Source organism: Leguminivora glycinivorella, chromosome 13 (assembly GCF_023078275.1).
Source record: "Leguminivora glycinivorella isolate SPB_JAAS2020 chromosome 13, LegGlyc_1.1, whole genome shotgun sequence".
Taxonomy (NCBI): Eukaryota; Metazoa; Arthropoda; class Insecta; order Lepidoptera; family Tortricidae; genus Leguminivora; species Leguminivora glycinivorella.
The window spans coordinates 2,324,170-2,348,870 of NC_062983.1; the positions used below are offsets into that span (position 1 = coordinate 2,324,170).

The 24,701-nt window shown below is 36.8% G+C and overlaps 1 protein-coding gene across 1 annotated transcript in view; it reads left to right on the top strand.

Annotated features, from left to right (window-relative positions):
* Window positions 1-24,701, top strand: part of LOC125232428 (hemicentin-1) — a 380,757-nt gene that overhangs the window by 312,883 nt on the left and 43,173 nt on the right. The gene's annotated exons all lie outside the window — the stretch shown is intronic.

Here is a 24,701-nt window from a genome sequence, read left to right on the forward strand (position 1 = left end):
GATTAACTAATGAATCGTCCTTATACTGTGACAATACCAGGGGCGGCTCACTCCGCGATTCTATCGCCGCGCTACAAGTACATGCCGGGGGCCGCGAGTTCGCGGCCCATTCACTGGTGACGACCTTCGCGCGGCGCAATAAAATTCAATGTCGGCTGCTCGCGTGCGGTCCGTTTGTTAATGTAGGTAAGAATTTAGAATGGCGGCATTTTGTGAACATCAAAGGAGTGAGCCTTCTGTACTTGTACTATTATATATTCTGTGACAATACCAAATTACCAACCTGCACTACTTTGACTCATCTATTCTACTACGATAATTATTCAGCCCGGCCGTCAAGATATAACAAATGTGGCTTATTAAGGCGGCCATTCGGGGATCAATCACGCGTGGCCTTGGCTAGACGTATTCATATTGTTTTTACTGTGAATTGTGTTTAGGAACTATGTATTTACCCGTTGGCTCGTAGGGTGGACGATATTCGAAAAACTGCGGGGCACTTCTGGATGAGGTTACTTAACTCAGGACCGGGATAAGTGGCGTACACGAAGGGAGGCCTAGGCTCAGCAGTGGGCGATTAATGGCTGAAATGATGATGATGATGTATTGTTAACAATAAGTTAGGAAATAGGTCACTGCGAAAATTTGTTTTTTATCATGCAAAAACCCCTACGAGCAATATTACATACTTTTAAATTAAAGGAAAAATTTAAAAATTTACACCTCCGGCAGGACTCGAACTTTTGGTTTCGCTGGAGCCATCGCGCTCCCAACTGTGCCACGGAGTCCTGCTGAATGTGTTCGAATTTATCCATACATTTCATCAATTATTAAACGCCTTACGCCGTGTCTTGCGTGGGCGACGGTCGCGCGATGGTCGCGCGATGGCGATGCGACGCATACGAAATCAAACCTTATCGATATGGAAGTATGGGATGCGACGGCGATGGTCGCGCGACCGTCGCCCACGCAAGACACGGCGTTACGGTGGCGTTTAGCAACATCTACCCGTAAGAATACATCTTATTAAGATGTATTTCCTTTAATTTAGAAATAAAATGTAGGTTTCTGCGAATACATTTGACAATACTTGATGTAATTTGTATCTATAGCGGTTGATATACTATCGATACTTGTCGATATTATAATTATATTTATCGATACTTGTCGATATTTAATTTTGTCAATCACTTTATTTTGCCACAAAAACAGAAAGTCTGGTTCTAACCTCTCACTTTGTCTCCTCATTATATTTCGTTGCCTATTTATCTTCGTTTCGCATAATATTGTGCTTACGTATCTACATCCTTTATATGCTATCCTAGTACCTCGTTTAAATTTCCAAATTGTCCGTATTAAATTTCCCGAATTGGCCCATAACTTTGGGCTCTCTTAGTTTAATATGCTCCAATTTCTTGGTGGAATCACTCTTTATGTTTTCATCTAGAGGCTATTAGGGTAGGAAGCGTATATCAAAGTTACTGCATTGCTGCAGTATCTTGTGACGTTTGAGCAAATTTCAGCTGCATAGCTAACAATATTCAAGTCAAGCTGATGCCAGCTTTTTCCTCTTAAAAACATATCTTTTTTTTGCATGCGTGCTTATGAATGATCTAGTTTTATGTAGTATTCCTGGGCCTGAATTCAAGCGAGGTTTTTTTTTTACTATAAATGGGCTTACTCTTGACCACAGACTAGCCAAAGGCAAAAACGTGGCCTACGATGGAGTGAGCTCGCCCAGAAGATGCCTGTTCACCCATGATTTGAAGGTTGCCGGACATTCACTTGGGGGACAATGTTTCCCACTTATTATTACAAATGGAGAAACCTTATTTTAGAAATTATTAAATGAAAACATGCACTTTTTTGTCTTACTTTTTATTGGGCACTAAATAAACTGGTGGATGAACAAAATATGGGACTAGGGCACACCCGACGGTCAGTGCCGACGAACAAAATGAATATATGTAACTTCTGTAATAAAATGTCACATTCCCATAACGATTATTCTAAAATTTAGATCCAAAAAGATGAAGCACCCATAACTTTTGTTAGTAAAATTTAAGTCAAATCCGTTTTAACATCTGACCAAATTTATTCAATCGTAAAATCTTATGTCTCACACGATCTAGTAGTAACTCCTGACCGGTCATAGGAAATTGTACTTTAAACTGATTAAAATAGGGAGATTTTTGGAAAGAGCTTCGTTGCTGTGGCAGATGGTTTGAATTTATAGTAATATCAGTTAAGTATGAATGATATTGATAGTACAGTCAGCAACCAGCAATACGGACAAAGTGCCAAAAATATGTGTACACATATGTATACACACCTTAAGAGGATACGGTAGCGAAAATGCTAAAATGGAAACGAGCCCCCCTTTCAACTTGGGAATTTTAGTTAAATATACAAGTGTTATTAACTAGATTTATCGAAAAAAAATTGTCCATTAAGAACAACTCAGTCAAAAGATATTTCAAAAAAATCTTCAAAATTGGAGGTTCCGCTCTCGACTCTTTCCTCCTTCAAAACTTAATTAATCTGAACAAAATTTAAGAATCTGAATAACAATGAAATAGTCTATGTCGGACCGTTTAGCTTTTTTGGTTACTTGTTACCAATCTTGAGTATCACACCTTTTTTTGCGCCACAATGAAAAAGGCCGTTTTTGGAAATTTTTGATTGGCTCTAGAGTCTTTAAAAAGCAGAATATCAAAAAAAAAAACGGTCCAACACAGATAAAAATAATAATACTCTGTGTTGAAAAAATCATTGCTCTATCTTCAAAAACCAGGGAGGAAATAGTCGAGAGCGTTTGTATGGAGAATTGACCCCTACCGTATTGTCTTAATGTACAGACAAGAAAAATCTGTATATATATTTTTGGCACTTTTCTGTATTACAGTGAGCTTTGTTGCTCACTGTACCTAATTGTTTGGGATATTGATTTAAAGGATTAGTGGGTGGATATTGTTCAAGTTTCAATATTAGGGTACCTAAAGAAGGGTCAGGGGAATCCCATTACAACACCGAATGTCCTTACCTCCTGAGTTACACACAATGTTTTTAATGACATTTGAGAGAAAAATACAGAGGAAACAGTCATATCAGATTATTCATATTAAATCCATTATTTTTGATAATAAACACTTTTTGAACGAAAACAAACACGAAAATACTGCATGTATGCAATGTTCAAAAAAGCATATAAATCATATACCTACTTAAACTAAAATTTTACTTATTTTTCATTCATTTCAATATTTTGATCTATTATACTCTCCGTTGCTAGGCAACGGTGGGTGCCTCGCGTAGGCACGCGGTCAAGTGCGTGTAGAGAGCATATTGTCAGATTGTAAATTATAAACATTTATTTGAGTTATATTTACGAAATAAATGCAAAACACACTGAAATATTGTAATACATAAATAAAATACATTTTTCATAATGTATAATATCTTTTATAGCTTAATAGTCAAATTTTGGTTGTGCACAAAAAATCCTCGGCTGATTGAAACATCCTTTGCCTGAAGTATTGTACGGATTGTATTAATTTTTAAAACTAAATCCATTATTCCCTTGGTAATAAAATAGTACATTATGCTTCAGTACACGTAGACGCAAAAATACCTTTAAACAGAAAATGTGATGAAAAATATTTTTCTTCTAATAATAAACTCCCTTCGGTCGTGTTTTAATTTATCGTCACTCGTTTCGAACTTCCTTTTTTACGCACTTATATCGTAATGTACTATTTCATCACACCCGCACTTTAGGATCTTCGCCCTATCAGTATCCTGCCTGTACTCTCGAAAATTGTGGAGAAGGTCGTATGTAATCAGCTGACTGACTTTTTTTTTTTTAATTTTAAATGTGCTATTGCACGCAGGCGGAGCGTAAGTTATAGAAAAATCGTTCTCCCAAGGGAATAATGAAATTTCTTGTACCGTACTTAACTTTTTTACATATATTTACATATGTTTCACATTACGAGTGTGATGAAAAACATTGTGTGTAACTCGGGGAGTATGAATATTACTAACTCGAGTCTTTAAATCGCTCCGGCAAGCCGTCGCGATTTAACTTACTCTCGTTAGTAATATGCAACTTCCTCCCCTTGTTGCACAATGTAGGATTAATTTTATGGTGAGTTTATATTTACACGGGAGCGAGTATTTGTTCATTTCTATAACCGATAGCTCACTGCTTACTTCTCGCTTTTATTGGAACTAAAGAGGATACGGTAGCGAAAATGCTAAAATGGAAAGGAACCCCCCTTTCAACTTGATAATTTTAGTTAAATATACAAGTGTTATTAACTAGATTTATCAAAAAAAATTGTCCATTAAGAACAACTCAGTCAAAAGATATTTCAAAAAAATCTTTAAAATCGAGGTTCCGCTCTCGACTCTTTCCTCCTTCAAAACTTAATCAATCGGAACGAAATTTGAGAATCTGAATAACAATAAAATAATCTATGTCGAACCGTTTAGTTTTTTTGGTTAATTGTTACCAATATTGAGTATCACACCTTTTTTTGCGCCACAATGAAAAAGGCCGTTTTTGGAAATTTTTGATTGGCTCTAGAGTCTTTAAAAAGCAGAATATCAAAAAAATCAAAACGGTCCGACACAGATAAAAATAATAACAATCTGCGTTGAAAAAATCATTGCTCTATCTTCAAAAACCAGGGAGGAAATAGTCGAGAGCGTTTGTATGGAGAATTGACCCCTACCGTATCGTCTTAACATAGCTGATGATCTGACCCATCAGAAGGCCAGTATTCACCCTAATTACATAATAATCGATGTATGATACTTACACGGGTTCAGGCGATTGAGAACACCTGCTGCTGGTAAACTCTAGTTGGACACTTTCCAGGCCGGTTATTGTAAGGGTCGTTATAAACAATGTGTTATGGGGTTAAGTATCAAGGGTAGAAATGGGACTATTAGCTTTACGTAGGTTCAGTTTATGACCAACCTATAGCTGCTTTAATGTTTTTTGCTTGTACTCAGAACTCTTCCAAATACTTAATGAATCTACAACGGTTGTACTCACGTTATTATATCGCTATTGCTGCGACATGTTTCGGGCCAATTCGGAGGCCCCTACCTAAATACCTATGTAAAAGAGATAAAAAGAAGCAATGTACGTCGTCACCTGAAATAAGTTAATTGGCAATGTTTATGTACAGACAGACATACAGACAATCACGCCTGTGTCCCATAAAGGGGTAGGCAGAACACATGAAACTACTAAAGCTTCAGTGTCACTCCTGGCAAATAAGGGGTTGAAAGAAAACGAAACTGTGACATTGCAGTGACAGGTTGCCAGCCTCTCGCCTACGCCACAATTTAACCCAATGTTTATGTACTTAAATAAATAATTTTTATTACGGGAACGGGATCGACACCCGATCAGGGCTATTATCACAGAATATATAACAGTACAAGTACTATTATGGAGTAATAGGCCTATTATAAAAGTTGAACAGTATGGCTATGGCTGTTCAAACAAGTTATTGCAGCTGGCTATAAATTACCTGTGTTATAGACCTAAACAGACAATGAAATTAAATAATAATAATGTTATTAATTAGAATAAAAATATTATTGCGGACCAATCTTAGAACAAATTAAATTATTCTCATTTGAAAATATTTTAATTTGTATTTTTTAAGTAGTAACACTACTATTATACTATAAACATTAAATAAATGTCATATACAAAGAAAAAGTGACCAAGGCCTCCAAGTGTAGGGTGTGTTTTAATGATTATTGCAGACGTTTTATGAGCACCAGAAACTCTTTATATTACTTTAGAAATAAATTGATAAACAATTCAAAATATAAAAGAAATATCTATAAATTATTTACGACAGATTGAAATAGCTACTTGCAAACTTGATATATTGTTCTCCACTCATAAATACATCACTGTTAAAGATAAACTTGACATTATTATAGATAATCTATGACACAAAGTTTAAGAAATAGGCACAAGTAGCCTAGCTTGTCAAATAAATCACATGTTCAACGGAACTGACAGTATATTAGAAGATTACCTTCGACGCCATTTTAGACAGACTTGGACTTGTAAATCATGAATCCTACTCACTTAAATTGAGAGAATTTTTTGATCTAAAGGCCGATCCACTCCTCATTAGGAGAATTGTGTATTTTAATAACTTTGCTTGTTTAAATATTTTATTCTTTAATTTTTGCTTCACTTTTCGTTCCTGTTCCATTTTATTTGAGTGTAACACAAAACTTTTCCCCTCACTATAGCGAGGAAACTACAACGCAAAAAATACGTTTATCACTGTTTCCAGTAGTTTCACAGGTGATAAATCATCTTTATTACTAGATTCACCTACTTTTATGAAATTTAAAGCAGTTAATTTTACTTTATTCAAGGTCAAATTACTTTACCCACTAGTGGATAAAATACGTTTTTACCCGCTGGTATTACAGGACAAAACACGTTTTTCCGAGCTAGTGAGGGGAAAAATAACATTTTCTCCGGCGATGCGTTAAAATTGTTGTTAACTTTTTTTAGACTGACTCTTTTAGTTTATTAGAGAAAACACAGTTCCTCCCTCAGTTCTATTCAATTTGGTAATGTTATATATTACGTAAAGTTGTTTTGAAGTTTTATTGTGTTTTTTTAGTTGTCTCTTGTAATTAACATTGTACAAAGAATTGGAACAAACGTTGCTACATAACTAACAGCAAATCATTAAAATTCAAACTATAATTCCTTGAGATAAAATTCCTTTTCACTACAATAGTTATAAGACATGTTGTGTAACTCTATATCAATTGACCGCATCGATCAATCATCACCCACAACACACTGACCTGACAATACGACAACAAGCTATTGTAATACCACCCAAGTTGAATTCAACCGTAAACTGGTTAAATTATAGTTTGAATTTCAATGCTTTTGGGGGAACCAGTCAAAAGCGTGGACGTACAAATTTATTACCGCGTTTTTGTGAAATGTTTTAACGAAGTAATGTATCAACTTGATTCGGATTTCTTTTACCTTTGTCTTAATAAGTACTCATACACTCAGTACTGAATAAAGGTCACTGTTATATATCGTCACTACTTTGAAAAAATCTCGTATCTCACGCTGCTCCTCAAAGTTAAAACGCAGTAAGTCTATATGCATTCCATACATACTTACTACAATTTTCTTTTCATTGACAGACGAAAATACAAGTTTCTTTAAAAGTAGTGACGATATGTATCTTTTAAATATTAGGGTGAATCCACGTAAAAGTAACGTGAGTCACGACTATTTTAATTGTTTATTTGAACTACACCCCCGACCCCCCCCCGAACCCTCCTTGGAACTTGTACACTCCTTTTTGCTGTGTACTTAACACAGCAAAAGGGAGTGTACAAGTTTCTAATGGGGTGGCAACGCGCATGTGACACTGTTTGAGTTGCAGGCGTCCATAGGTTACGGTGACCGCTTTACATCAGGCGGACCGTATACTTGTTTGCCACCGACGTAGTATAAAAAAAAAAAAAAACTACAGCTGCAAATTAAAGGATCTATGCATATATCGGGAAAGTAACACTTATTTAGATATAGATTATCACTCAAACTTGCATCGTGAATAAATTGAACATGCCAGAAAATCGTGACTCATGTTAGTCTTGCTACGGATTGACCCATTAACTGACTAGAAAATGCGAGATGTATAATTATCTATTTTGGTGCCATGAAAGAGTTCACTGAAAAAAAAAACAATAAGTTGTGACAAAGGAAATATGTATTAAGTATCCGTGTACTTTTGATCAAATTTACTTAATGTATATTTCCAGATCTCACTTTTTAATGCGAGGTTATACTGGCTTTCTCACTCGAAAGTTTCTAAACATAAATAGAATGTTTAGAAACTTTCGAGTGTAACTCTTATCAATCATAGCGCCTCCAAAATTCGCACAGATGTGTTATTATGACACTTTACCGGTAGACGCGCCAGGTGCTCTCTAAAACCAGTATACATTGTATATAATTTTTTTTTACATAATAGTGCGATTCATGTATTTCCTAGTTTAAAAAATGATTTTAAATGTAATTGCAAAACTTAATAACGGCAGGGTTATGCTTGACAATGATTAAATAGATGCAAATTGTCAAAAACGATTAAAAAGTTTATCAATCTGACATAATTAACATGCTTAATAAGCTGCGCGGCGCGTTTACTATACAATACAATCATCATCATCATCATCAGCCCGCTGCAGTCCACTGCTGGACATAGGCCTCCCCCAAGGTACGCCACAGAGCCCGATCTGCTGCTTTATGCATCCAGTTTCCGCCGGCCCCCCTATGCAAATCATCCCGCCATCTAGCCAGAGGGTGTCCCACACTACGTTTACCAAGACGCGGTCTCCACTCCAGAACACGCTTACAATACAACAACAACAATAGAATACTACAATACAATACAATACAATAGAATACTATTTCTTGTACACCTCACATAGTTTACAAATAATGAACCTTATGCCTAAAAGGGATAAGTTCGCCTTTGTACTGTCTATTCTGTGTCATATTTGTGTTTTGTACAATAAAGAGTTTATACATACATACAAGAAACAAAAACAAATTAAACAGAGGTAACAACAGGCGGTCTTATCGCTTAAGAGCGATCTATCTCAAAGCTAGCAACTGTAGAATTAAGAGGGCATTCAACGAAAACGTCGTAATAATGTAAAATTGATAGTTTTAGTCGGCAAAATGATACACTTTCCGTCATCTAAAAGACTTATTAAGTTCAGGATTCGATTAGGACATCTTCTTAACTTACATGTTGTGAGACTGGATTTTTAAAAACTAACTCACTTAATTAATTATGATTTTTTTTCTGGTGCATGATTAGGAAAACCCGCGAAAAGTGCTGACTTAGTCCGTCTAATTTGTAAAATTTGGATAGTTTTGAATGCTTCAAGTGGTAGATTTGTATTATGTATATCCTGTACTACAATCATCTGAGACTACTTCTTTGTTATAAGGCTTTAGAATAGAGTAAATGAGGATATGATGAATCCAATTTGTTTCAGAAATCACCTCAGAATAAGTGTCAATTTCTTCGAAAACATACGTGTTTTTGAAGTAGTTTTAATATAAAAATAATCTGCAACGCTTACTCAAACAGATTTTAGGCAAAAGTTTTCTATTAATTGCAATTTAATATTTTTGACGATTTTTTAAAAATGCCTCCTTATTACCGGTTACGCGCGCTTGCGATGTCAGTACCGCGGCAGAGCTTGTAGGGGCAGGACGTATGTTAGTCCGCTCCGCACGCGGCTCGACGATCGCGAAGTTATTTTGTCATTGTGTGCGGCACCCGCCGTGTCCAAAACCGCACTTGTGTGCGTGTTTGGCTGTACTGTTGCATGTATACTGCGACCGAAAACTTTGATCCTTGGGTTGACGACTTTGGTAACTAACTAATTAACTTGACTAATATTTTTAGTAAGTATTATTTATTATTGAATATCATTTGAGGTTACTGACTCGTCTCAACAAAATCTTTGACAATAGATGGTACTCAGGATCTGATGATGAAGTCAGATGGTAGTCATGAGTTCTCATCAACCAGGTCTTGAAACCATTTCGTGTTTGGGATCGTTTGATTCGCCTCAACAAGATCTTTGACAAGAGGTGATGGTACCCAGGATCTGATGATGAAGCCGGAAGGTAGTCATGAGTTCTCATCAACCAGGTCTTGAAACCATTTCGTGTTTGGACTCGTTTGATTTGCCTCATCAAGATCTTTGACAAGAGGTGATGGTACCCAGGATCTGATGATGAAGCCGGAAGGTAGTCATGAGTTCTCATCAACCAGGTCTTGAAACCATTTCGTGTTTGGGCTCGTTTGGTTCGTCTCAACAAGATCTTTGACAAGAGATGGTACCCAGGATCTGATGATGAAGCTGGAAGGTAGTCAAGAGAATTCATCAACCAGGTCTTGAAACCACTCCGTGTTTGGGCTCGTTTGGTTCGTCTTAACAAGATCTTTGACAAGAGATGGTACCCAGGATCTGATGGTAAAGCCGGAAGGTAGTCAAGAGTATTCAACAACCAGGTCTTGAAACTCTTCTGTGTTTGGGCTCGTTTGATTCGTCTCAACAAGATCTTTGACAAGAGATGGTACCCAGGATCTGATGATGAAGCTGGAAGGTAGTCAAGAGTATTCCACGACCAGGTCTTGAAACCACTTCGTGTTTGGGTTCGTTTGATTCGTCTCAACAAGATCTTTGACAAGAGATGGTAATCACTCTTTTATACTCTGGCGCATCCACTGTCTCAGTGTGTCCTTCCTGTGCTCCATGCAATTAAAACAACATAATATTTAAAAACCGGCCGAGAGCGTGTCGGGTCACGCTCAGTGCCTACACTGAGCGTGGCCCGACACGCTCTCGGCCGGTTTTTAAAGCCGCGTTGGTAAATAGCCGCTCGGCTCTTCCGTAGTTTTCCATATTTTTCAAAAACTACAGAACCTATCAAGTTCAAAACAGTTTTCCTAGAAAGTTTTTTGTGATTTTTAAATATTTTTTAAATATATGGTTAAAAAGTTAGAGGGGGGGGGACACACTTTTTTTTTCTTTAGGAGCGATTATTCTCGAAAATATTAATATTATCAAAAAACGATTTCAGTAATTCATTTTTAAATACCTATCCAACAATAAGTCATACGTTAGGGTTGAAATGAAAAAAAAATCACTCCCTACTTTACGTGTAGGGGGGTACCCTAATAAAACATTTTTTCCACTTTTTATTTTTGCACTTTGTCGGCGTGACTGATGTACATATTGGTACCAAATTTCAGCTCTCTAGTTCTAACGGTCACTGAGATTATCCGCGGACGGACGGACGGACGGAGGGACAGACAGACAGACATGGCGAAACTATAAGGGTTCCTAGTTGACTACGAAACCCTAAAAACACATTTTAAATATTAAACTTATATTGACCGGGATATAGACCGTGAATATAAGTCTAATGAAAATAACCGTGAATCATTCAAAACTCTTACATTTTAAATATAAAAAAAAAACTACTTAAAATTAAAGAAAACCGATCTTAATTCCATTATATACAGAGTGGGGCCTGTAACAAAGGCGAAGAATTGAACTGTAGGCTATTCTCCTTATACTCATCAACATTTATTCAGTGTTATGAAGTCTTTAAATTTTTAATTTTTCATACAAAATAAATATTAGCTTCAATGTACGCCATTATTGTTGTCATTGACGTTGTCTGTCACACTTTAGACTTGACAGAATTCGCAATACATTACCTCTTAGAAAAAACTTTCAAGGGTGATAAAAATCAAAATACAAGTTATTTTTAAAAGTCGCCGAACAAATGTTGATCAGTATAAGTGCGTTTTCACATTATCCGATCCGATATCGGATGTCGGACCGATATCCCATACATTACAGGCGCCATCTTGGATTTTTTCTATTGAAATGCTTCCGACATCCGATATCGGATCGGATAGTGTGAAAACGGCTTAAGGAGAATAGCCTAGAGTTCAATTCTTCGCCTTTGTTACAGGCCCCACTCTGTATATGTACCTAGAAAACATCATCATCTTCCTTGCGTTATCCCGGCATTTGCCACGGCTCATGGGAGCCTGCGGTCCACTTTGACAACTAATCCCAAGATTTGGCGTAGGCACTAGTTTTTACGAAAGCGACTGCCATCTGACCTTTCAACCCAAAGGGTAAACTAGACCTTATTGGAATAAGTCCGGTTTCCTCACGATGTTTTCCTTCACCGAAAAGAACCTAGAAAACATATCATATACAAAATAAAATAAAACTAAAAAAACGGATTATATTCATTATACGCGATATAATCTGATTCCATAAATTTATTTCATGAGTAACTATCGCGGTGACAGAAGACAATATTATATACACAATTTATTATATTATAAAAGTTTTTTAATTTATTTCTTCCAAGGATACACACGTTTTAATAAAAAAAACTGTGATAAGTTTAATAATTAAACTAAAAGGTCAAGTATTTATGCACGAAATCATGTATGCAAATATGTAATATAATATGGTGGTGTTTTTACGCAAGTATCAATAATGGTTAGTCCGCAACGCCACTGACGGCGTGGCGGTACCGACCATGAATGCTATCCCTTTCGCTCTAGCCGCACGTAAGGTTGGTTCGAAGAGGATCGCACGCTATGTCTGTACCGCAGGCTACAATCGTTATGCTTCTGGTTATAGTGTGCGTCTGCACACAGGCGCACGCCAGCGCCGCCGGCGTCGAAATGCGAGCAAGCAGATTTTTTGAAAGCGCTCTTAACTGCCGCTCGTAATAATTGCAGACCGATAGGTACTATTTTCCAAAATAAATTAAAATCGGTAGCATAAGTATTATTTCCCGAGATACAAACAATGTGACAGACAGACGGACAGCAGGGCAGAGTCACACCATAAGGATTCCTTTTGTACTTTTTTGGTACGACACCGTATAAAGAGGGTCAAGGGGGCCTTCAGGTCAACAGTTTTTAGAGAAGCCGACGCTTTTGCAACCCTTAAGCATTTAAAGAACAGAGCCTTGTGCGAATATTATGAATCGATTATACGTTACGTACATATTTTTATCGCTTAAATGCGATACTTCGAGAAGCAGGAAAGTGTTTTCTTCACAACAACTGCTAAAGGCTCTCTTGATATTTCGAAAACTGATAAGAAAATTGACAAAAGTGCAAAGTAATTTCTTACAATTTATAACTTGATGCCCAAGACTAGACTGGTGAAATTAACGTTTGAATGATTTTGAACCATAAGCACAGTATTATAAAAAGTACTATCGTACAGTATGGCCCTCGGTTACCTCACAGTTACCGCCTGGCGAAAACACGAACAGTCGACCTGTCATATTTCACTCATACAAGCATGGGACGCGTTCACCTACCCGATACCCGAGCTTAGACTGTGTGCTAGGACCGCGCCTCTTTCATATATTTGATCGCCAGTGTCCGAGGTGTGTCCTAAGTGCTAAATAAATTGATGGATTTCATTAGGTTTACAGTTAATATTTTCTAACCTTCGTGCTTTAAAACCCTCGCAAAGCTCAAGATTCCATTTTTCGAGCCACTTTCTGGTGATTGCTCGGGTATCAATATTGGCACGTGCGGTTAAACAACAACTTTCCCCCCTTGAAACAAATAACTATTCTATTTTATAGAAGATTTTCTTTGACTGGTTACTTACTTACCTTACTACCTGCGCCTGACTGATTGGAACACCTCAGGAAGGTGACAAATTGTCGCATGCGATATGAAATATGACAGACGGATTGAAACAAGCGCGAATAGGACCCCTAAATTGGACGAATGAGGGATGGTAGTGATTTTTTTTTTATAAATTTGGGTAGTGGACTTGTTCAATCCTTTTGTTGTGAAGGGTGGGATACGGGAAGAAATAAACGGGACTTGGGAAGTATGTAATCGTAGATATATACGTGTAGCACTGTAGAATATGAAAATTACTACATAGGTAAAGCTGATTTGTAGTAACAACTGATTTGTAGTAACACAGAATTATTTACAAGTAAATTAACCCAAACTTAAAGGGAAAGCCCAAAACTAAACACATATTATTCCAAAACTGGAGGTTATACAGGCAAAAAAAAACTGTTTTTCAGTAAGGTACAGCGGGGCAAGTCTCGACTGGGGGGCAATTGTAACTGATCCATTTTTTCCATTATTACACTATAATGTTGAGTTATACATAATTATATCCACTGAACACGCCTACCATAAATAACGGGTGGACACTCTATTTAATAATGCAAACATTGTAAAACATGGAAAAAAAATTGACCAGTTACATTTGCCCCCCAGTCGAGATTTGCCCCGATGTACCTTATTAGTAAATAAATTAACCGAAGCTCAAAGGTAAAACTCAAAAATAAATCATAGCTGATACTATTCCAAAATTGGAAGTTGTAAAGGCAAAAAACTATTTTTCTCAAACATGGTATGAAATATTGATGTTATGTGCCTTATAATTGGCAGCGAAGTATGACGTTGCAGGTGCGGCTAGGACGATTGATAGATAATGGAATTTCATACAGACCTTGTAGGCCAAGGCCGGCAAAGTCCTCTTTTTTAATTTCCAAACACAGATAATTGTGACATAACATCCAGGTATTTAGCCCATTAAAAAAAAAACTATAAGGGGCTTTATAGACGTGCCGACTGCAACTGGTACGGGCCCTAGACAATATTTGATTTTGGGTGCGTTTCATACAAAAAAAAATTTTTTCGTTTTTTTTTTAATTTTTTTTTAACTTTTTGTTTTTTTATAAGCGTATACGGGGCATCAAAGGGGAACGAAAATTCGATTATTTTTGCGCTACGACGCACCGTTTAGGAGATACAGCCATCCAAAGTTACTATTTTCAGTAGACTTTATTTATTTCATACCATGTTTGAGAAAAGCACTATACATACCTCGGCGGGAAATGGGGTTGCCCGCCTCAGACCTGTCTATATGTCTTCGGCCGGCAACCCCCTTTGTCCCGGCCTCTGTAGTAATGTACTATTTCAGTATATAATCTAGATGGTGCTTTTTACCCACATTGTTGCGCAAAGTGCTTCATTTCTGGTCAGGTAGAAACTTCAGAGGGCCATCTGTACTAAAAAAACGTCATACGATACACGTGCGAACAGTAAATTAGACTCGTGTCCTGTTGCGACATAGTACTTTAGAAAAAATTCCAGTCATCATCTTCCTTGCGTTATCCCAGCATTTGCCGCGGCTCATGGGAGCTTGGGGTCCGCTGTGATAACTTATCTCAAGATTTGACGTAGGCACTAGTGCAACTGCACACGAGAGCGACTGCCATCTGACCTTCCAACCCAAAGGGTAACTAGGCCTTATTGGAATTAGTCCGGTTTCCTCACGATGTTTGCCTCCACCGAAAAGCAACTGGCAAATATCAAATGATACATTTCGCACATAAATTCCTAAAAACTCATTGGTGCGAGCTGGGGTTCGAACCCGTGACCTCCGGATCGCACGCACGCCAAGTCGCACGATCTTACCGCTAGGTCACCAGCGCTTAACCACAGTATAATAAAGAGTACTATCGTACAGTATGGCCACTCCTTCCCCGCTGGAAGTGCCGCCCACCACCTCTCGGTTACCTCACAGTTACCGCGTTTCAAAGACGCGAACAGTCGACCTTGTCATATTTCACTCATACAAGCATAGTACGCGTACACCTACACTAGCTTAGACTGTGTGCTAGGAACGCGCCTCTTTCATATATTTGATCGCCAGTGCCCGGAGTGTACTTAACCATTGCTTCATATTTAGAAAAAAAATTCAGTATTTTTCTAAGAAGCTAACTAGTAATAAATAACAAAGCTTATTCCGAAGTTGTAAGTAGGTAACAGCCGTCGTAAATCAACGCCCTTCGTTACAGGCTTGTACAAAATCGGAGCAACACGCCAATTTTCACCAATGCTCATTTCCTCCACGGGTCACACTATGTGCTTTCCAGGTTACTTATTTTGTAGGAAAAACAGCGGTTATACATGGTGTGACATGAGGAAACCGAAGTATTTTAACTTCGCGTTTCTGAGGGCAAAATAAAGACAACGTGTTATATGACGTCAAGCAAATTTTTTTTGTGTATTTTTTGTTTTGTTTTATTGGATGTATTTTCATATTAAAAGTAAATGTTATTCCTAAACACAACACTATTAGTAGGGTCTATGGCTATTTGGCTGTGGGCTTCTGTAAAGTACTTCTTCAGTTGGGCTCTGCTCTAGATTCGAGCGATATGATATCCGCTGTGCTGGGCCCTACAACACAAAGCGGAATATCGTTCGCTATGCCCTACCTCCTACAAAATGTATGGTGAGACTCTAACAAAACCTGTGCCTATGACCATTAAATAAATAATGGAATACACACAGCGTCTAGTGTGTATTGATTGCTGCCTACAGCATAATGTTTACGTACCGAGCTTGCGATGTAGGTCAAAACGATACGATAACAAGTTCTTCAATAGGGAAATACCTAAGTTAATAATTAATATTTATTCGTTCGATATTTTTGGTGTTGCTGAGCCCTTCGGTTGGCGCACTACAGAGATTAGTGGGAATATGTGAAACATATGCAATTGCCCATGGGTTAAGATACAATACTTCAAAAAGCGAGGTAATGCAATTTAAAGCTGGGACAAAATCATACAAAATGACACCTGTTACGCTTTGTGGTACTGCTTTAAAAGTTGTACAAAAGTTTAAGTATCATGGCCACTGGGTAACCGAAAACATGTCAGATAATGATGATATCGAGAGGGAGCGCAGGGCGTTGTGTGTTCGGAGCAACATGTTGGCTCGCAGATTTGCTCGTTGCAGTAATGAAGTAAAGCTAACGCTTTTTAAAGCATACTGCCAAACATTCTACACGTGCAATCTGTGGGTCAATTTTACGCAACGGGCATACAGCGCACTGCGTGTGCAATATAATAACGCGTTTAGGGTGTTGTTTGGGCTGCCGCGGTACTGTAGTGCGTCAACTATGTTTGCTGAGGCGCGCACTGATGGTTTTGACGCAATAGTTAGAAAAAGGTGCGCGTCACTGCTCAGTCGTCTCCGTGACAGCCCAAACAGTATCCTAAGTGTGCTGGCGCAGCGCTGGGACTCGCCTTTGTTTGCGCGGTGGGTCCGGCTGCACGCGCCGCCAATCGCCACTCCACGTCGTTATTAAATTTATTTATATATAGTCAATAGGTATTAAGTTAGTTTTAGTACTAACATAGTTTTAAGGATTTGTGTTATTTACTAACACTCTATGGATTTTTAATTTTCGAAATAAATATATTGAATTGAATTGAATTGAATTTTATTCACTAGACAGTAAAATATGAGTATAAGATTTTTTTTCTGGCATAAAAATGTATAAGTACAATGTAGAAATGGCGGATATAATTCCAAAAGGCACTATCCACCCAGTCAACCATGGCCATATAATTGGTACAGAGAGAAAAAGTGATGAACTAAAGGGAAAATAATTAACGTATACACCGACATATTTATCGTCACTACTTTGAAAAAATCTCGTATCTCACGCTGCTCCTCAAAGTTAAAACACAGTAAGTCTATATGCATTCCATACATACTTACTACTATTTTCTTTTCATTGACAGACGAAGATACACGTCTTTTTAAAAGTAGTGACGATATACATATACCTATGCATGATTTTAGTTTAATATTGTTTACATTCCAGTATTGATGGCGAGATATGAACACAATTTACCATTTATTTTAAAATACCTATTATGTAACCATGTCTCTGGCAAATATAATTTCATTTAATTCATTCATTAATTCAATTTCATTTTATTTTATTCAAGGTGTTTTTCCGCAGGGCAAAGTTTTTGGTCTAGTAAGCTGTTGTTAAGTATTTGGGGGCGCTGATCGCTTTCTCCATACAATGTATATCAATTTCCGTGAAATTACATGTAGAAAAATCATGATACTGTGAACTTAAAGACTAGCGACATCTATTGTGAAATCTAGCAACTATTATGTACCTACTTGACATAAGATTATTTTGTGTGTGTGTGTAGACGGGTTAAGAATTTCACAACCCCCTTTCTTCCCATGGGTGGCGTAGAAGTCGAATATGGGATATAGGTTAAATTGTAGCGTAGGCGAAAGGCTGGCAACCTGTCAATGCAATGTCATTATGTCACCCGAGGGTTAACCCACCATTTTACATGGAATTTGACAGATGATAGCCCACCAACCCTGAGTTATGTGGCTGGTGCAAGTGGGCCTTAAAGAGGTTTTTATTTAATATTGTCTTCTGTTTGCCAAGAGTGGCACTAAAGCTTAAGTAGTATCATGTGTTCTGCCTACCCCTTTATGGGATAGAGGCGTGATTGTATGTATGTTGTATGTATGTCTTCTGTTACCGCGATATGGATGGTAATTTCCTCAGTCACCCGTTGACCACGAATGCTGTAATGTGTTCGATCGAAACGACCACGAATGCTGTAAATCGCTAGGACTCTTCTGGGAAATATAACGCTGCACTATGCAAGTTTTCCTTTACCTTAGATGTCAAGGACTTTTTAATATCTTTTTCCGGAACCCTCAAAGCAGAAAAAGAGAAGGTTAATAACGAAAACCAATCCTCAACGCTATTGGACTGCACGCATTTATCTATTATGCTGTTAATTCATTATATGCGATTTAATCCTTTTCCATAGTTTTATTTCATGAGGTTTTTATTTGTCAAACTATGTGAAAAATAACCTTACAATAGTAAACTGATACCACATTTTGCGACCCCGTACAAATGATAATATTTCCTGCGCTAGCGTGCTAAGCCACAATATTCGTTTAAAAAGTCTTGCGAGCAAACTTTTTCCGCATTAATACGGTATTGTGAGAAATACGTGTCGTGTGTGATTGCCTTTATAAGTTTATAATGGCGATTCCTTGTACATAAAACCGGCCAAGAGCGTGTCGGGCCACGCTCAGTGTAGGGTTCCGTAGTTTTCCGTATTTTTCTCAAAAACTACTGAACCTATCAAGTTCAAAACAATTTTCCTAGAAAGTCTTTATAAAGTTCTACTTTTGTGATTTTTTTCATATTTTTTAACCGACTTCAAAAAAGGAGGAGGTTCTCAATTCGACTGAATGTTTTTTTTTTTTTTTTTTTTTGTATGTATGTTCCACGATATCTCCGAGAATTGTGGACCGATTTTCAAAATTTTTTTTTGATCGAACGGGTATAACCCCGAGATGGTCCCATTGGCACCAAGTCAGGGTCTGATGATGGGATCCTGGAGAAATCGAGGGAACTCTTCAAATGTTATAGGCACATGTAATGTTTTCAGTGTATTTTTCAAAGGTAAACCAGTATTTACGCCTGATCGTAATAATTTTATGTGGCTGAGCTGATGATGGAAGGTCAACTCCTCAATGGTTAGGAGTTAAAGGATAATTCTTTCACTAGTGTACATGTATTCGGACTGATACATATAATATCAATAGGAACCACTAAAAATCAACAAATAAATAAACTTTTTAACAAAAAATAAAACCGCCTTCAAAAATAAGCGCGTTACAAAACACGGAGAAACTAAAAAGCAAAAAATAATAAACCTTTGAATTCAGATTTCTTATCGTATTGCAATAATCTAAACATCCAAATTATAAACAAATCAATTATTTTTGGAGTCGGTGCCAGCCTGCGTATGGTTGGGTGGGGCAAACAGGCAATAGCAAGGCGACGAACAGGTCTGGTACCGACTGCAAAAATAATTGATTTGTTTATAATTTGGATGTTTAGATTATTGCAATACGATAAGAAATCTGAATTCAAAGGTTTATTATTTTTTGCTTTTTAGTTTCTCCGTGTTTTGTAACGCGCTTATTTTTGAAGGCGGTTTTATTTTTTGTTAAAAAAGTTTTTAAACATATGGTTCAAAAGTTAGAGGGGGGGGGGGACGCACTTTTTTTTCCTTTAGGAGCGTTTATTTCCGAAAATATTAATATTATCAAAAAACGATCTTAGTAAACCCTTATTAATTTTTAAATACCTATCCAACAATATATCACACGTTGGGGTTGGAATGAAAAAAAATATCAGCCCCCACTTTACATGTAGGGGGGGTACCCTAATAAAACATTTTTTTCCATTTTTTATTTTTGCACTTTGTTGGCGTGATTGATATACATATTGGTACCAAATTTCAGCTTTCTAGTACTTACGGTTACTGAGATTATCCGCGGACGGACGGACGGACGGACGGACAGACAGACATGGCGAAACTATAAGGGTTCCTAGTTGACTACGGAACCCTAAAAAAGGAGTTTATAACATAAATGTGTTTGTAAAAGTGCTTATTTTAATTGTAACCTACATTTGGTGTTTTGTTTTTACTAGCTTTTGCCTACGGCTTCGCTCGCGTTAGAAAGAGACAAAAAAGTAGCCTCTGTCACTCTCCATCCCTTCAACTATCTTCACCTAAAAAAATCACGTCAATTCGTCGCTCTGTTTTGCCGTGAAAGACAGAGAAACAAACAGACACACACACTTTCCCATCCCATTATAATTTATTTCCCATTCATAATTTATTTATTATTTAGTATGGATTTTTGAGTTCATTATTTACACATAAAAATCTACTGTAGGTATTCTATTAATAATGCTTTTCTTAACCCTTTAACGGGCAAGACTCAAAAAAATCGTGAGTTCAAACCTCATCGCCATCCTATAGTACAAAAAATTCTCTACAAGAAAAAAATACAAAAAGATAGTCATACAGGGTGGTCTTTTTTGAGACCGGTGCCCTATAAAGGGTTTCTGTGAGAATCTTTAGCCATCAAAAAATAATGTATTACATAGGCTACTCTCATGAAATATCAATATCTAGTACACTAGATATTGATATTTCATGAGATATACATATCACTCTGGTAATCTTGGCCAAATGCTCGTTCAGCATTCGGCAGACATGACCGGCCCAGTCCCACTTCAACTTGGCCGCTTTCCGAACTACGTCGACTATTTTTGTTTTGGAGCACAGCGTGGTGTCCGGATACGATCCTTGACTATAGCTCGCTGACAAACCCCAAGTTTAGACCTCTGACTCGCCGGTAAAATCAAAATTAAATATAGTTATAGAATACCACAAATTGCATTACTAAACACGTATTCCATATCCAAACAATTCGGTAGTCTTATAAACACGTTTAAATATAATAATGATTGTTTTTTATAGAACGGAAATGCCACCGTATGTAAGGTCAAAATGTAGGTAACCTGTACAAACTTATCATTGCGGTCTACTCTTCATTGTACACGTGAATTTTATATACGGTTTCTGTATACATCTATTTGGTGAACGGCAAAGTTAAGTTGGTAATAAAACTGGTTTTACACCCGGAGATGATGATGTTCTTTTTATATGATAATGTGGTAATGAGTTGAATCAGTGTGTTTTCTCAGTAATGTTATATGCGCATTTTTTGCTTATTGGGAAATTTTAATTGAGTTCTATTTTTAGTAAAGGCACATTATTGTTACTAAATAACGGTAAAAGTGAGAAAAAAGAGAATTAAGTACTTTAGATTAAGATGCAAGTTATGTAATCAAATTATCATTAGATTTTTCTTTTAATAAAACGCCATTTAATTGTGTACACATATTAATCAAAAAACAGTTATTTTAAGCTTATTTATGAACGTGCGTGAAGTCAAATTGGTTTGTCGATCGTAGCAAATGGAAGTCCGTGTTTTCTGCCTACCCCTCTGGGAAACAGGTTTTAGTGTATGTATGTATTTAAAGGTAATATTTTGCTCAGTAGAGCAAACCGACCTAAGGCATCCTACTCAGCAACATGACCTAGGGCAATTTTGTTTACTTGTAGTTTATAATTTTAAGTATTTTTACAATATTTTGTTCATTGTTTCAAATAACTAACATCATTATCTTCGATAATATGCTTTGAATATATTAAATAAAGAACACCTGGCTTCCATTGTTTACCACTCATTAATTTAATTGTCGATCGTAATTATTAAAATTAACAAAATATGAACTTTATTTTGTGCATGGAAATAGCACCTCAGAATTTATGTAGATTTATCACAAACTAAATTTTGCCCGCGGCTTCGCTCGCGTTAGAAAGAGACAAAAAGTAGCCTATATCACTCACCACCCCTTCAACTATCTCCACTTAAAAATCACGTCAATTCGTCGCTCCGTTTTGTCGTGAAAGACGGACAAACAAACAGACACACACACTTTCTCATTTATAATATTAGTATGGATTTCGTTATCATAAAACATACATAATGGCATAGTGATTTATTTATACTCGTATAGGTATATATATAAGGTCCTAATTTATTAGATGCAGATATTTTTACAGCTGATAGTACTCGGTCTCTGGAGTATATTAAACCGTGAAACATTATAGCTTTTACGATGTTTTTTTGGAGAAAATGGAAAAACAAATTTGCTACGTAAAAACACCCTGTTATGTGATTATTAAATGAAAACTCATTGAACAGATTCTAGTACCTCTTTTACGTACCACTTAACTGTAACTGGCCACTTCAATGACATGTGTTTTTTGGCATATAATTAACCGGGCAACTAAAATATTAAACGGGAAGTGAAGTCGGGCATACAATAATATAATTTGGCTGTGTTTTAATATTGTGGCGACAAAAATAATATATGAGCCTCAAATATTAAGCATCATTATTATTGAAAAAACGGCAGCAAATTTCAAGCGACAAAAATATTTCCGAGGAACATTAAACAATACTTTGGCGACTAAAATAATAATTGGCACCTAGTATTGTAAAGCGTAAGATTTTTAATATTTGTAGTCATATAGATATTAGCAACTAAATAATTATACTTAGCTCATCGTTTAAAGTAGTATTTAAACTTCAGAGGTAACTAAAAAAAATAATGGGAAGTATGTCTTTTTAAAAACACATATAAAATCGTTTTTTTATGAAAACGGGTTGATGGTAGCTACGTACCGATGGTCTCATCGGAAGATCAGCGCTGGAAGTCACCAGCAACACGCTAAGGTGAGGCCATTTCGTGGCACTTCATTCCTTTCTGTCTTGTTGTTATTATGTGTATTTTGTATTGCCTGTGTTCACGAATATATGTTTATTCTATTCTATTCAAACATCGTATTTGCGACCCGTAAACCACGAGTAGTATTTAAATATCTCGAATCCGGAAGACTACGCTGCGCTCAAAAACTCAGATAATTGATGTGGAGTTGTTTTGTTATAGTGTTTGGGAGTATTTTGCAAGCCTCATTATCAAAACAGAAATAGGAAGAAGATGGACAATTTTTTACTGCCTAAATATTATGCAAACAAAAATCTACGGAAATTCTCTTAATTTAGAAGATTATTTTGCTCATTAACATTATGCCAGCATAAGATTCGATATTATAAAATCTGCGGAACGATTTATGAAAAGGCATATTCTGAGTAAGGTTTTCCTGCCAAAAAATGAATCTTTCAGAGTGATGTTAAGACTGCGTAAGACCGACCTTAGATTCGATAGAGTAAACGTCATGAAAAGTTATTCATTGTATAGAGTCGAAGTTGCCAGCACTCCCAAACAACTAATTTCTTACCCATAAGTATAATATTTTGTCGACCATTATATTTTATAAGAGTTCATTTTTTTTTTAAAATGACAGCTCAGGTGATGAGTGACGATGTATAAATTTTAAATGTACTTTTTATGTTAATTTGGTATATAAATATTTTAAAAGAACTGTATATTTTATATTAACAGATAGCCGTTTTCCGATTAAACTGTATCTCTTAAATTGTTTCCAATATAATAATTCAGTTGCCAAATAAATACTTGGTACTCGCGTCTGATTAAAACCGTAGCCGTAATGACATTAAAATGCTACCTCATATTTAAATAATTTGAGGCCCTATTTTAGTCGCCAAACTATTATTTTTGATACCCATTTCTATGGTTATTTAGTCGCCCGGTTAAATACGTGCCTTATTTTTTTGCATGGTACGCGTTCACCTACACGAATTTAGACGATGTGCGTAGGAACCCGCCTCTTTCATATATTTACTTGCCATTGTCCCAGGTGTGCCTTGACAGTACCTTCTCCCGTGCTACGTCACATTTTGATGTTATCTTCTTCCTTATCCTCTCTTGATCCCATTATTTGGGGTCGGGTCTCCTCACAGTCCTGCGCCAAGTTCTACGATCTTGGGTTGTCTGTTGGGGCACCTGGGCTTTCTTGAGTTCTCTTTCTATGCTTTTCCACCAGGTATCTGGGGGGCGGCCACTACCTCTTGGCGTCTCTGGTAGATTGAGTGCTACTTGGACTATATGATCGTTTTCCCGTCGTTTAACGTGGCCATACCAATTTGATGTTATCTTATTAAGCCTTATTTTATACCCTTGTTATATCTGACAACACTTTAGAATCATATTTCCAATTAGGATTATCTGATTCAATCTGTTTTCTGGGTTTAAACTCATTAATGTGTTTTGCAAAGTACTTTGTCGAAATCGAGGTAAAACTTTTATGGGGATCGGAACGGTTTTAGTATTTTGCTGTTGAATTGTACAGTCAACCAATTGGAACCCTAGGCCACTGTAGAACTATGTCATAGTGAGGTTATAAATCAGATTGGAAGAAATCTCTTACTGCTTGTCATTTTGACATGGTTGTAATGTGGCCTAGAGTTCCAATTGATTGACTGTACCTATCGAAATGTGGAATGAGTTGCGATGAATTAATTTTTATTGGCTTAATTTCGATACGGGGACAATTACTGCTATATTCGCACTTACTGTAGTTTTACTGGTTTTACAATATGTTGGTTGAAGTGGAGAATAGATAACTATGGAGGACCAGGGGAGAGGCTTTTTCCCAGCAGTGGGAGTGGATCTTTAACTCACACACTAACGATAACGGCAAGTAGAGTCATCTCTACTACTAAACATAAAATAAAATATCTTTATTTGAATATACTACAAGACGCCGTCATAAATTCATGGATAAAAATGAACTGCACCAATATACATAGTTCAGTAACATGCTCATACATTTAGCGCTGGTGGCCTAGCGGTAAGAGCGT